Source organism: Vipera berus, assembly GCF_964194415.1.
Source record: "Vipera berus genome assembly, chromosome: 7".
NCBI lineage: Eukaryota > Metazoa > Chordata > Lepidosauria > Squamata > Viperidae > Vipera > Vipera berus.
This window is the reverse complement of record NC_138209.1, coordinates 4174999-4187071: the sequence shown is the minus strand read 5'-3', so window position 1 is coordinate 4187071 and position 12073 is coordinate 4174999. Positions and strand designations below refer to the sequence as shown.

The 12073-nt window shown below is 46.5% G+C and overlaps 2 protein-coding genes across 6 annotated transcripts in view; both read right to left on the bottom strand.

Moving 5' to 3' along the window:
* The window catches only part of PANK2 (pantothenate kinase 2), a 291105-nt gene that overhangs the window by 105904 nt on the left and 173128 nt on the right, over window positions 1-12073 (bottom strand). The window lies entirely within an intron of this gene.
* SMOX (spermine oxidase) overlaps window positions 1-12073 on the bottom strand; it is a 52736-nt gene that overhangs the window by 31077 nt on the left and 9586 nt on the right. For 2 of the 3 annotated variants that reach the window (XM_081332198.1, XM_081332200.1), the window contains exon 1: window positions 33-129. The exons of the other annotated variant lie outside the window; for it this stretch is intronic. The gene's annotated coding sequence lies outside the window, so the exon portion shown is untranslated. Of the gene's footprint in view, window positions 1-32; window positions 130-12073 lie in introns of those variants that run through there. 3 annotated transcript variants of the gene reach the window in all.

Genomic DNA, 12073 nt, shown 5'->3' with positions numbered 1-12073 from the left:
TTATTCCTTCCTTTTCCTTAAACTGGACATACCCAATTCCGGCAACCGTCTTTTATAGGTTTTAGTCTCCAGGCCTTTAAATCATCCTAGTTGCTCTTCTCTGGATCCCGTTTCACGCTCCAAAGCCAGATGCTTTTGAGTTTAAAGGCTTGGCTTTAAAGAGACAAACTGCTTATTCAAGGGGGAAGGAATGTATGCAGGGCCGCCTGCCCCTGCGCGCACGCACACACACACACACACACACACACACAAAGAGTTGCAGAGTTCACCACAAGTTCACACTGGAGAGCACAGCTACGCAGCCTGCACAGCTGCCGTGGAGCAGGTGGGAGCAGGGTTGTAGTATCTCCCGGGTGAGACTTGGATGCCCCTTGGATGCTTCACGTTCTTTTAATGTCGGATGGCAAAGTGACCGGCAGCCAAGGCCTCTCTTTTATTTGTCCCATTTCTGAACCTTCTTAGATTTTTTCTTTTTAAAAAAGAGGGGGGGGGGGTAGGGGGAATCTAGTGACTTTGGGGGAAGTGTGACTTTGCCCTTTCCAACCACCCCCCCCCCGTAAAAAAAAGGTGAGATTAAGTCGGTGGGCATCCTGGAGTAGCGGAAATTTTGTGTTGATGCTCACAACAAAGGTCTCAGAATGCCCATTGATCCCCAAAAGGGCTGGGTGGGGGGCGGGGGGAGGTTATTTTGATGGACAGGATTTTTCCTCTGTTTGCAGTGTGGAAAAGCCAAGGATTGTTTGCTTAAAAAAAAAAGGAGGCGGAGGAAGGGAGAGAGAGGGGGAGAGAGAGGAAGGAAGGAAGGAAGGAAGGAAGGAAGGAAGGAAGGAAGGAAGGAAGGAAGGAAGGAAGGAAGGAAGGGAAAATGAAAGGGGAAGAATGAATGTAGAAAGAAAATGAAAGAATGAAGAAAAGAAAGAAAAAATAGAAAGAGAAAATGAGAAAGAATGAAGAAAGAAACAGAAAAAGAAAGAAAAAAAGAGAAAAGAGAAAAAGAAAGAAAAGAGAAAAGAAAGAAAAAACAGAGAAAGAAATAGAAACAGTGGCGTAGTGTGGGGGGTGCAGGGGGGGCCAGCCGCACCGGGCGCAACATCTGGGGGGGGCGCGCTCGCACTCGCAGCTCTCTGCCCCTGCCTGGCTCACTCACTTTCTCTCACTGCAGTGCTGGCTGTGCGAATCCGATCCGAGCCGCCAGGTCGCTGCCCACTGTGGAGGGGTGTGTGTGCCAGGCGTGCGGTGCGGTTAGGGGGCGCAAATTACTTGCCTTGCCCTGGGTGCTGACAACCCACGCTACGCCACTGAATAGAAAGAAAAAATAGAAAGAAAGAAGGAAGGAAGAAGTCAAAGAAAAAGGGAGTTAAAGAGGAAGGAAGGAAGGAAGGAAGGAAGGAAGGAAGGAAGGAAGGAAGGAAGGAAGGAAGGAAGGAAGGAAGGAAGGAAGGAAGGATGGAAGGAGACAAAGAAAAAGGAAGGAGTTAAAGAGGAAGGAAGGAAGAAAGGAAGGAAGGAAGGAAGGAAGGAAGGAAGGAAGGAAGGAAGGAAGGAAGGAAGGAAGGAAGGAGACAAAGAAAAAGGAAGGAGTTAAAGAGGAAGGAAGGAAGGAGACAAAGAGGGAAGTCAAAGAAAAAGGATGGACGGATGGATGGAGTCAAAGAGGAAGGAAGGAAGGAAGGAAGGAAGGAAGGAAGGAAGGAAGGAAGGAAGGAAGGAAGGAAGGAAGGAAGGAAGGAAGGAAGGAAGGAAGGAAGGAAGGAAGGAAGGAAAGTGTCAAAGAAAAAGGAAGGATGGATGGAAGGAAGGTAGCCAGCTTGGAAAGGAGAAAAGACCGATTCCTCCAGTGAAAAACTCACTCTCATTTTACTTTATTTTATATTTCTCAGGCGAACCCACAACGCTTTCCTAGCAGCCCCCCCAAAACAACCATGGCAGGGCACGAGAGAAAGAAAAAAAAAGGCCTGCAAACCGCGGATTGCTGCTCCTAATGCATATTTTGTTCAATATGAACAACAGGCACGAGCCAAACCCCTTTATTGTTGCCATGGGTTACCGGTGCAAAGGGCCAAGAAGCCCCTGGAAAGTTGACTCCCACCCACCCACACCCCCTCCCCATTCCGTGCGCTGACAGCCCCTTCACGAATCCCCTGCCTTAAAATGACATTTTCCCAGCATTCCCATGAAGTCAGACCCTCCCCCACCCCGCCTGAATGTCTGACCGGCCTAGAAAGCCCTTTGCAGCCTGTCCAAAGATTTTCAAACAAGCCGGACCCACAAAATCTTTACATCTGCAATTTGTTGGCTCTCAAGCTTTCTAAACAACCACAACGAAGGCAAACTGGGCCTCTGCCATTTGGGATCAGCTTCCAAGGCTGGGAAGTATGGAGAAAAACTGACTTCAGATAAGCCACGAGTTTCCTGCGGCCACGTGGCGGCTTGGCTCGCCAGCGGGAGGAGAGAAACGGAAAGATCCCAGGAAACCTTGCAAGATCTTGCTCTGAGCTGGATCTCTTGAAAGCCCCCCACACACACACACACAGCTGGAAAAAAAACAGCTGGAAGGATACGGTCTACTCTAAGCCATTTTCACACAGGCTAATTTTTCCACAGCTGATTTTTCCACAGGCTAGAACCGATCTCTATGGTTTCTCTATTCCCCAATATCTCAGGGGGCTGCCCACAAAGAAGAGGCAGTCAAGCTCTTCTCCAAGGCGCCCGAAGGCAGGACAAGAAGCAACGGATGGAAACTCATCAAGGAGAGAAGCAACCTGGAACTAAGGGGACACTTCCTGACAGTGAGAACAATTGACAAGTGGAACTGCTTGCCACCAGATGTGGTGAATGCTCCAACCCTGGAGGTTTTTAAGAAGAGACTGGACAGCCATTTGTCTGAAATGCTATAGGGTTTCCTGCCTGAGCAGGGGGTTGGACTAGATGACCTCCAAGGTCCCTTCCGACTTTATTATATTATTATTAACAAACTGTCTCCAGAAGCTGTGAATGCTCCAACCCTGGAGGTTTTTAAGAAGAGACTGGACAGCCATTTGTCTGAAATGCTATAGGGTTTCCTGCCTGAGCAGGGGGTTGGACTAGATGACCTCCAAGGTCCCTTCCGACTTTATTATATTATTATTAACAAACTGTCTCCAGAAGCTGTGAATGCTCCAACCCTGGAGGTTTTTAAGAAGAGACTAGACAGCCATTTGTCTGAAATGCTATAGGGTTTCCTCCCTGAGCAGGGGGTTGGACTAGATGACCTCTAAGCTTATCTTCCAACTTATTATTATTATTATTATTATTATTATTATTATTATTATTATTATTATTATTATTATTATTGAAAAATAGATTACGGGGAAGTCCTCGAATTACATCAGTTCGTTTAGTGGCTGTTCAAAGTTGCAACGGCGCTGGAAAAAAGGGGGCTTAGGGTCTTTCTTTCTCTCTTAATGGCCGCCGCAGCATCCCCAAGGTCACGTGATCAAAATCCGGACCCTTGGCGTCTCATATTTATGACGGTTGCAGGGTCCTGAGGGGTCGTGTGATTCCCCTTTTTCGACAACTGGCGAGTCACCGGGGAAGGCAGCTTCGCTCAGCAACCGTGTCGCCAACTTAACAACTGCAGCGATTCACTTCGCGATTGCGGCAAGTTGCAAAATGGGGCAAAACGCACGTAATACGTGTCTCCCTTGGCAAGAGAAATGTTGGGCTCAATGGAGGCCGAACGCGGAGGACCCTCCCTACACAATTTGTGGGCTGCTCCTCTGGTTATGCCAGGAAACAACATCTGGAAACAGGTGGGCTCATGAGCTGGTTCAAGAAAGCGCAACTGCAGGGACAACACCACGAATGAGTCAGTTTCAGCGGTGAAGGCTAGAAACCAGGAGACTGTGAGTTCTAGTCCCGCCTTAGCCATGAAAGCCGGCTGGGTGACTTTGGCCCAATCAACAGGAGACTGGGAATTCTAGTCCCGCCTTAGGCTTGACAGCCAGGTGAGTGACTTTGGGCCAATCACCAGGAGACGGTGAGTTCTAGTCCCGCCTTAGGCATGACATCCAGGTGAGTGACTATGGGCCAATCACCCGGAGATGGTGGGTTCTAGTCCCAACTTAGGCGTGACAGCCAGCTGGATGACTTTGGGCCAGTCACCAGGAGACTGGAAATTCTAGTCCCGTCTTAGGCGTGACATCCAGGTGAGTGACTTTGGGCCAATCACCAGGAGAGGGTGAGTTCTAGTCCCGCTTTAGGCATGAAAGCCAGCTGGGTGGCTTTGGGCCAATCACCAGGAGATGGTGAGTTCTAGTCCCGCCTTAGCCATGACAGCCAGGTGAGTGACTTTGGGCCAATCACCAGGAGAGGGTGAGTTCTAGTCCCGCTTTAGGCATGAAAGCCAGCTGGGTGACTTTGGGCCAATCACCAGGAGATGGTGAGTTCTAGTCCCGCCTTAGCCATGACAGCCAGGTGAGTGACTTTGGGCCAATCACCAGGAGATGGTGAGTTCTATTCCCGTCTTAGGCGTGACATCCAGGTGAGTGACTTTGGGCCAATCACCAGGAGAGGGTGAGTTCTAGTCCTGCTTTAGGCATGAAAGCCAGCTGGGTGACTTTGGGCCAATCACCAGGAGATGGTGAGTTCTAGTCCCGCCTTAGGCGTGACAGCCAGCTGGATGACTTTGGGCCAATCACCAGGAGAGGGTGAGTTCTAGTCCCGCTTTAGGCATGAAAGCCAGCTGGGTGACTTTGGGCCAATCACCAGGAGATGGTGAGTTCTAGTCCCGCCTTAGCCATGACAGCCAGGTGAGTGACTTTGGGCCAATCACCAGGAGATGGTGAGTTCTAGTCCCGCCTTAGGCGTGACAGCCAGCTGGATGACTTTGGGCCAATCACCAGGAGACTGGGAGTTTTAGTCCTGCCTTCAGCATGAAAGCTGCCTGGGTGACTTTGGGCCAATCACCAGGAGACTGAGAGTGTTCTTGGTGTCACCCAAATTTAGATATATTTCTATTTCTGTGTTTTTTTTAATTACATACATTTAATTTCTTTAAATTACTATTCCCTCCTCCTTTTCTGTGCTTTTTATAGCCTTGGGAACTTATGATGAGAAGGCAACTTTTTAGACTGTAACAAACCTCGAAACCTCCCAAAATAACAGACTTGCTGGTACTCCTCACAACTTTAGGTTCCTACCGTAAAGAAACTTGCGTGGCAAATAATATTTTTAGCCAAACTTTACACCTTCCCTTTGCAACTTCTTTTGCGTGTCCCTGGAGTAAAAGAGAGCCAGGAAAGCTGATTTGCAACAAAGCTGTTTTTCATTCCTCAACACCCCACTCTCCAAAATAATTCAATAAATTTCTTAAGAAGCAGAGGGCTCTTTAAAAAACAAACAACAACCACAAAGCCCATTGGCACATGGTCAGCATTCACTCACTTCCCCCAAAAAGCAGGTTCGATCACTTAAAAGCATGAATCAGAACTTCGGAGAAGACTCTGCCTCTGGACTCTTGTAACCAGAATAGCAGAGCTGGAAGGGACCTTGGAGGTCATCTAGTCCAACCCCCTTCTCAGGCAGAGAACCCTATGCTATTTCAGACAAACGGCTGTCTGATCTCTTCTTGAAGAGAAACCACAACTTCTGGAGGCAAGCACTTCCACTGGTTAATTTTTCTAACTGTCAGGAAATTTCTCCTTAATTCTATGTTAGATCTTTCCTTGATTCGTGTTTCCACCCACGGTTTCTTGTCCTGCCTTCGGGTACTTTGGAAAATAGGTTGATCCCCTCTTCTTTCTGGGGGTCAAGCTAATTCGAAGACTGCCCCCCTCGTCCTTCTCTTCATTAAACTAGACACAGCCAATTCCAGCAATCGTTCTTCGTATGTTTTAGCCCTTAATTCTTTTTGTTGCTCTTCTCTGCACTCTTTCTAGAGTCTCAACGTCTTTTTTACATCGTGGTGACCAAAAACTGGATGCCGTATTCCAAGTGTGGCCTTGCCAAGGCCTTATAAAGTGGTATTAAGACTTCACGTGATCTTGATTCTATCCCTCTGTTAATGCGGCCTAGGATTGTGTTGGCTTTTTTGGCAGCTGCAGCACACGGCTGGCTCCTATCCAAGTGACTGTCCACTAGGAATCCGAGATCCAGGTTTCGCCTAATCTGCATCTATATATTTGGTTTTTCTTGGCTAAGGAAAAAACCTTGCTTTTCTCTAGAGCAGGGGTCTTCAAACTCGGCCCTTTTATGACTCATGGACTTCAACTCCTAGAATTCCTCAGCCAGCATGCCTGGCTGAGGAATTCTGGGAGTTGAAGTCCATGAGTCATAAAAGGGCCGAGTTTGAAGACCCCTGATGTAGATTAAGGAGAAGACAGTCTGATCTCAGGAAACAAATTAATCACTAGAGCAATTAGTCAGTGGAAGAAGGGCTTGCCTTCAGAAGCTGCGAATGCTCCAACGCTGGAGGTTTTTGAGAAGAGCTTGGACCACCGTTTGTCTGAAATGGGCATGTAGGGTTTCCTGCCTGAGCAGGGGGTTGGACTAGATGACCTCCACGGTCCCTTCCCCCTCTGTCATTCCGTTATTACATGATAATATGGAGGTGGCCCTCAAAGGATGCTTCTGGACTTCAAAGAGTTCTTTGTAGGTAACGAAGAACCACTTCAAGAAGTGAAAACCAAGGCAGAGGTTCATCCAGAGCGGGGGGGGGGGCTCTTCAAACCTGGCCCTTTTATGACTTGTGGACTTCAACTCCCAAAAATTCCTCAGCCTGGCTGAGGAATTCTGGGAGTTGAAGTCCACAAGCCATGAAAGGTGCCAGGGTTGAAGACCCCTGCTCTAATCTGTATCAACCATTTGGGGCAACTCCCAGAAGACGTGTGGACTTCAACTCCCAGAATTCCTCAGCCAGCGTGCACGCTGGCTGAGGAATTCTGGGAGTTGAAGTCCACAAGTCATGAAAGGTGTCAGGGTTGAAGACCCCTGCTCTAATCTGTATCAACCATTTGGGGCGACTCCCAGAAGACGTGTGGACTTCAACTCCCAGAATTCCTCAGCCAGCGTGCACGCTGGCTGAGGAATTCTGGGAGTTGAAGTCCACAAGTCATAAAAGGGCCAGGTTTCAACAGCCCTGATCCAGAGTAAGGAAATAATTTTTTGTCCGTTGTTCAAGAAACTCAACCCCCACGCACTCCAAAGCTAGCAGCCAAAGAGTCAAGGACAAAACTGGGCAGAGAAAGGATGCTTTTGCCGGCAGATACCAAAGACGGCCCAGTAACAAAAGAAGGTCAGTTTACTGCAAGGCCAAGAATCAAGATCTAATTTTTAACAGACTCCAGAAGTTGAGTAAGAGTTTGAAAAGTCTGCGGAGGGGGGAAAACAATCAAGCTCCGGAGAACGCCAAGGATCCCTCAAATTCTTTTTTTTTCCGAAGAGGATGGGGAGAGAGAGAGAGAGCAGACAAAACATCAGAAAGAACAACAACAACAGGGGGGAAAAAATGCTGAGACAGGGGGAGCGTTTTCATTACGCACATCAGCTTCCCAACTCTGGAGAAGGAGCAATTTTGTCCCAGACGTTGCTCTGGATAGAAAAATATTTCGGGGGAAAATAATAAAAAATAAAACGAGAGTTGCTTTCTCGCTGAAAAGAGTCTTTTCACCTTTCCAAGCTGGCGAACTTTTAAGTTCTTTCCTTCCTTGCTTCCTTCTAGCCTGGCTGCCTCGATCTTTCTTTCTTTCCTCCCTCTTCTCTTAGTCCTTCCTTCCGTCTTCTTTCTTTTCTCTTTTCCTTCCTTCCTTCCTCCCTCCCTTCCCTTTTAACTTCCTGACTCCCTTCCTTCTCTCCCTTCCCTCTTTCCTTCCTTCCTCCCTGCCCCCTTCCTTCCTTCTTCCCTCCCATCTTTTATCTTCCTCCCTTCCTTCTCTCCCTTCCCTCTTTCCTTCCTTCCTCCCTGTCCCCTTCCTTCCTTCTTCCCTCCCATCTTTTGTCTTCCTCCCTTCCTTCTCTTCCTTCCCTCTTTCCTTCCTTCCTCCCTACCCCCTTCCTTCCTCCCTCCCTCCTCTTTTAACTTTCTCCTTCCTTCTCTTTCTTCCCTCTCTTTCCTTCATCTGTCCCCTTCCATTCTTCTTTCTCTTCCTGTCTTTCCTCTTTTAACATCCTTCTAATCCTAACCCTTCCCATTCCTTCCTTCATCCCTCTATCCCCTTCCCTTTTCTTCCTTCTTTTCCTCCCTCCCTTCCTTCCTTCCTCTACTGTTTTTATTTCTTTCCTTTTTCTTCCTCCCCTCTTTCCTTCCTCCCTCTGTCTTCTTCCCTTCTGTTTTCGCTCGTTCTACTTTTCCTCCCTCCCTCCTCTTTTTAACTTCCTTCCTTTCTCCCCCTTTTTTTTTCCTAATTTGCTGCAAAGTATATAAAATCTGGGGAAAAACCTGTGAAAACAACAAATGAACCAATTCCAGAAGCGGCAAGGAATGGGTTGCTATTATTCGCTTTATCAAAAAGAAAAAAGAAAAAAGGATGAAACATTTGCACATGAATAAATGGATAAAGCCTCCCGTCTTCCTTTTGGACAGGAGAACAGGGGGAGAGAGGAAGTAACCCCAATTCACCAAAAGGTTTGCTTTTGGTCAAAGCAAAGTCTTCTTTTTTTTCAGGGAGAATGAAAAGCTACCAACACAGAGAAAGATCGGAAGGAGCTTGGCTCTTTTCATGCTGTCCTTCTCTTTTCCAGGCCAGCGAGAGCTGAAAGAGAAAACGGCTTTCAAAGAGCAGCATGTTCAGCAATGTTGGGACTCTGCTGCTTAATTCATAATGGCCCCTTTTTAAAACTGTATCAAAGACAGCTTAGGATAGCAACCTTTAGCTGCCCCACCAGTGGGGGGGGCAGATGGGGGAGAGGAGGGGAGGAGAGAGGGAGAGAGAGAGGTGATAGATGATAGACAGACAGGTAGACAGACAGACAGACCGATGATAGACAGAGAGTAGATAGATAGATGGATAATGGGTAGAGAGAGAGAGAAGATAGATAGATAGATAGATAGATAGATAGATAGATAGATAGATAGATAGATAGATAGACAGACAGATAGATGATAGAGAGAAAATAGATGATAGATAGATAGATAGATAGATAGATAGATAGATAGATAGATAGATAGATAGATAGATAGACAGATGATAGATAGATAGACAGATAGATGATAGAGAGAAAATAGATAGATAGATAGATAGATAGATAGATAGATAGATAGATAGATAGATAGATAGATAGATGATAGATGGATGACAGAGGATAGATAGATAGATAGATAGATAGATAGATAGATAGATAGATAGATAGATAGATAGATAGATAGATAGATAGATAGATAAGAGAGAGTATATATATATATATATATATATATATATATATAGAGAGAGAGAGAGAGAGAGAGAGAGAGAGAGAGATATGATGGAGAGAGAGATGAGGATAGATAGATAGATAGATAGATAGATAGATAGATAGATAGATAGATAGATAGATAGACAGACAGACAGTGACAAGCAAAGGCAATGCGGGAAAGCCCAATTCACTTAACAAATGTGCTACGAAGTTATCAACTGCAGTGATTCCCTTAACAACTGTGGCAAGCAAGGTCGTAAAATGGGGCAAAATTCACGGAATGAATGTCTCACTTGGCAACAAAAAAAAATTCTCGACTGTGGTCGTAAGGCGAGGACTTTCTGGAATGTTTTATAGCAGGCATGTCCAACCTTGTGGACTTCAACTCCCAGAATTCCCCAGCCAGCATCTCCAAAACCAGCAGGCTATTCCTGGGCAAAGTTTCTCTCTGCCTCTCTTAATGTTTCTGGGAGTTGAAGTCCACAAGTCGTAAAAAGGCCAAGTTTGAAGACCCCTGCCTTAGGTGCTCTGGAGAATAGGTTGACCCCCTCAAATATTGGAAGACTGCCGTCATGTCTGCCCTGATCCTTCTCTTCTGAACTTTTGCAGAATAACAAGAGTTGGAAGGGACCTTAGAGGTCTTCTAGTCCAACCCCCTGCTCAAGCAGGAAACCCTATACCAAGGGTAGGCAACCTCGGCTCTTTTATGACTCATGGACTTCAACTCCCAGAATTCCTGAGTCAGCACGGCTCAGCTTGGAAACCTCTCCCTTTTCCCTCAGCGTGGCTGGCTCAGGAATTCTGGGAGTTGAAGTCCACGAGTCATAAAGCGGCATAGGCCTAGGCCAGGGGTAGGCAACCTTGGCTCATTTATGACTCGTGGACTTCAACTCCCAGAATTCCTGAGTCAGCACGGCTCAGCTTGGAAACCTCTCCCTTTCCCCTCAGCGTGGCTGGCTCAGGAATTCTGGGAGTTGAAGTCCACGAGTCATAAAGTGGCCTAGGCCTAGGCCAGGGGTAGGCAACCTTGGCTCTTTTATGACTCGTGGACTACAACTCCCAGAATTCCTGAGTCAGCACGGCTCAGCTTGGAAACCTCTCCCTTTCCCCTCAGCATAGCTGACTCAGGAATTCTGGGAGTTGAAGTCCATGAGTCATAAAAGAGCCGAGGTTGCCTACCCCTGCCCTATACTGTTCCAGACAAAAGGCTGTCCACCCTCTTCTTAAACTGAACTGAACTGCTATTTTTTTTCCTGCTACTTGTTCTGAATTGAATTGCTATTTCTTTTTTTCCTACTGCGTAAAGGAACACAAAAAGCTTTTTCCCCCCCAGAAAGAGACAGTGTCAACATAGTTCACGTTGTAGGTTTTGAAACTTGGCACAAGACATGCGATGACAAAGCAGAGGGGAAAACACCGCTAAAATGCTAACTCAACACGAAAGAGTGAAGAAGGCTGCTCAAGTTTCTCTTCTTCTTTTCACAGCTGAACCAAAACATCCAAGGAGAAATGGGTTTTGGATTTTGGATCTTGGCAGGTGTTTTTTTTTAACATTTGTGCCTTAAATTGGGTCTCCCGTGATGCTGAATGTCCAGAGATTGATTTAGGAGGAGAAGCATTTTGCTTTAAAACCAACGTTATCTTCTACCTCTTCCTCTCTGGAGCTACAGGGGTGGGGAACTATGGCTCTTTTATGACTTGTGGACTTCAACTCCCAGAATTCCTGAGCTAAGCTTGTAAGCCGCCCTGAGTCTTCAGAGAAGGGCGGGATATAAATGGAATTAAAATAAAAAAATAAAAAAAAAACTATGGCCCCTTCATGACTTGTGGACTTCAACTCCCAGAATTCCTGAACCAGCATGGGGGAATTGTGGCCACTTCATGACTTGTGGACTTCAATTCCCAGAACTCCTGAACCAGCATGGGGAACTTGTGGCCTCTTCATGACTTGTGGACTTCAATTCCCAGAATTCCTGAGCCAGCATGGGGGAATTGTGGCCCCTTTCTGACTCGTGGACTTCAATTCCCAGAATTCCTGAGCCAGCATGGGGGAATTGTGGCCCCTTTCTGACTCATGGACTTCAACTCCCAGAATTCCTGAGCCAGCATTGTCCCAGGGTAATTATTAGTCTTTATAGGGTTAAAGAGGGGGGTAAGAGGATGGGAATTTGGGATAGGGTACAGGAGAGGTTGGGGGTGAGGGCTGGGGTTTCCCCCAATAACATTCAATATTTGGCAAACAGCATATTGTCTGGGTAAATACTGTATATGTAAATAAAAGTAATAAAGCTAATAATTAATAACAATGATAGGTATAATAGATTATCATAAACAATACTAAGTTTTCAATGTATGGTATTTTTTTTTACTCAAATAAATTCAAAATTGCATATCACATTCCTTTCTCTCTAACTCGCTTATCTAGCCATTGATAAGGGAACTATGTCCTCTTTATGATTGTGGACTTCAATTCCCAGAATTCCTGAGCCAGCATGGGGAACTATGACCCCTTTATGACTTGTGGAGTTCAACTCCCAGAATTCCTGAGCCAGCATGGGAAACTTTGGCCCCTTCATAACTGGTGGACTTCAACTCCCAGAATTCCTGAGCCAGCATGGGGAACTATAGCCCCTTTCTGACTTGTGGACTTCAACTCCCAGAATTCCTGAGCCAGCATGGGGGAATTGTGGCCCCTTTCTGTCTC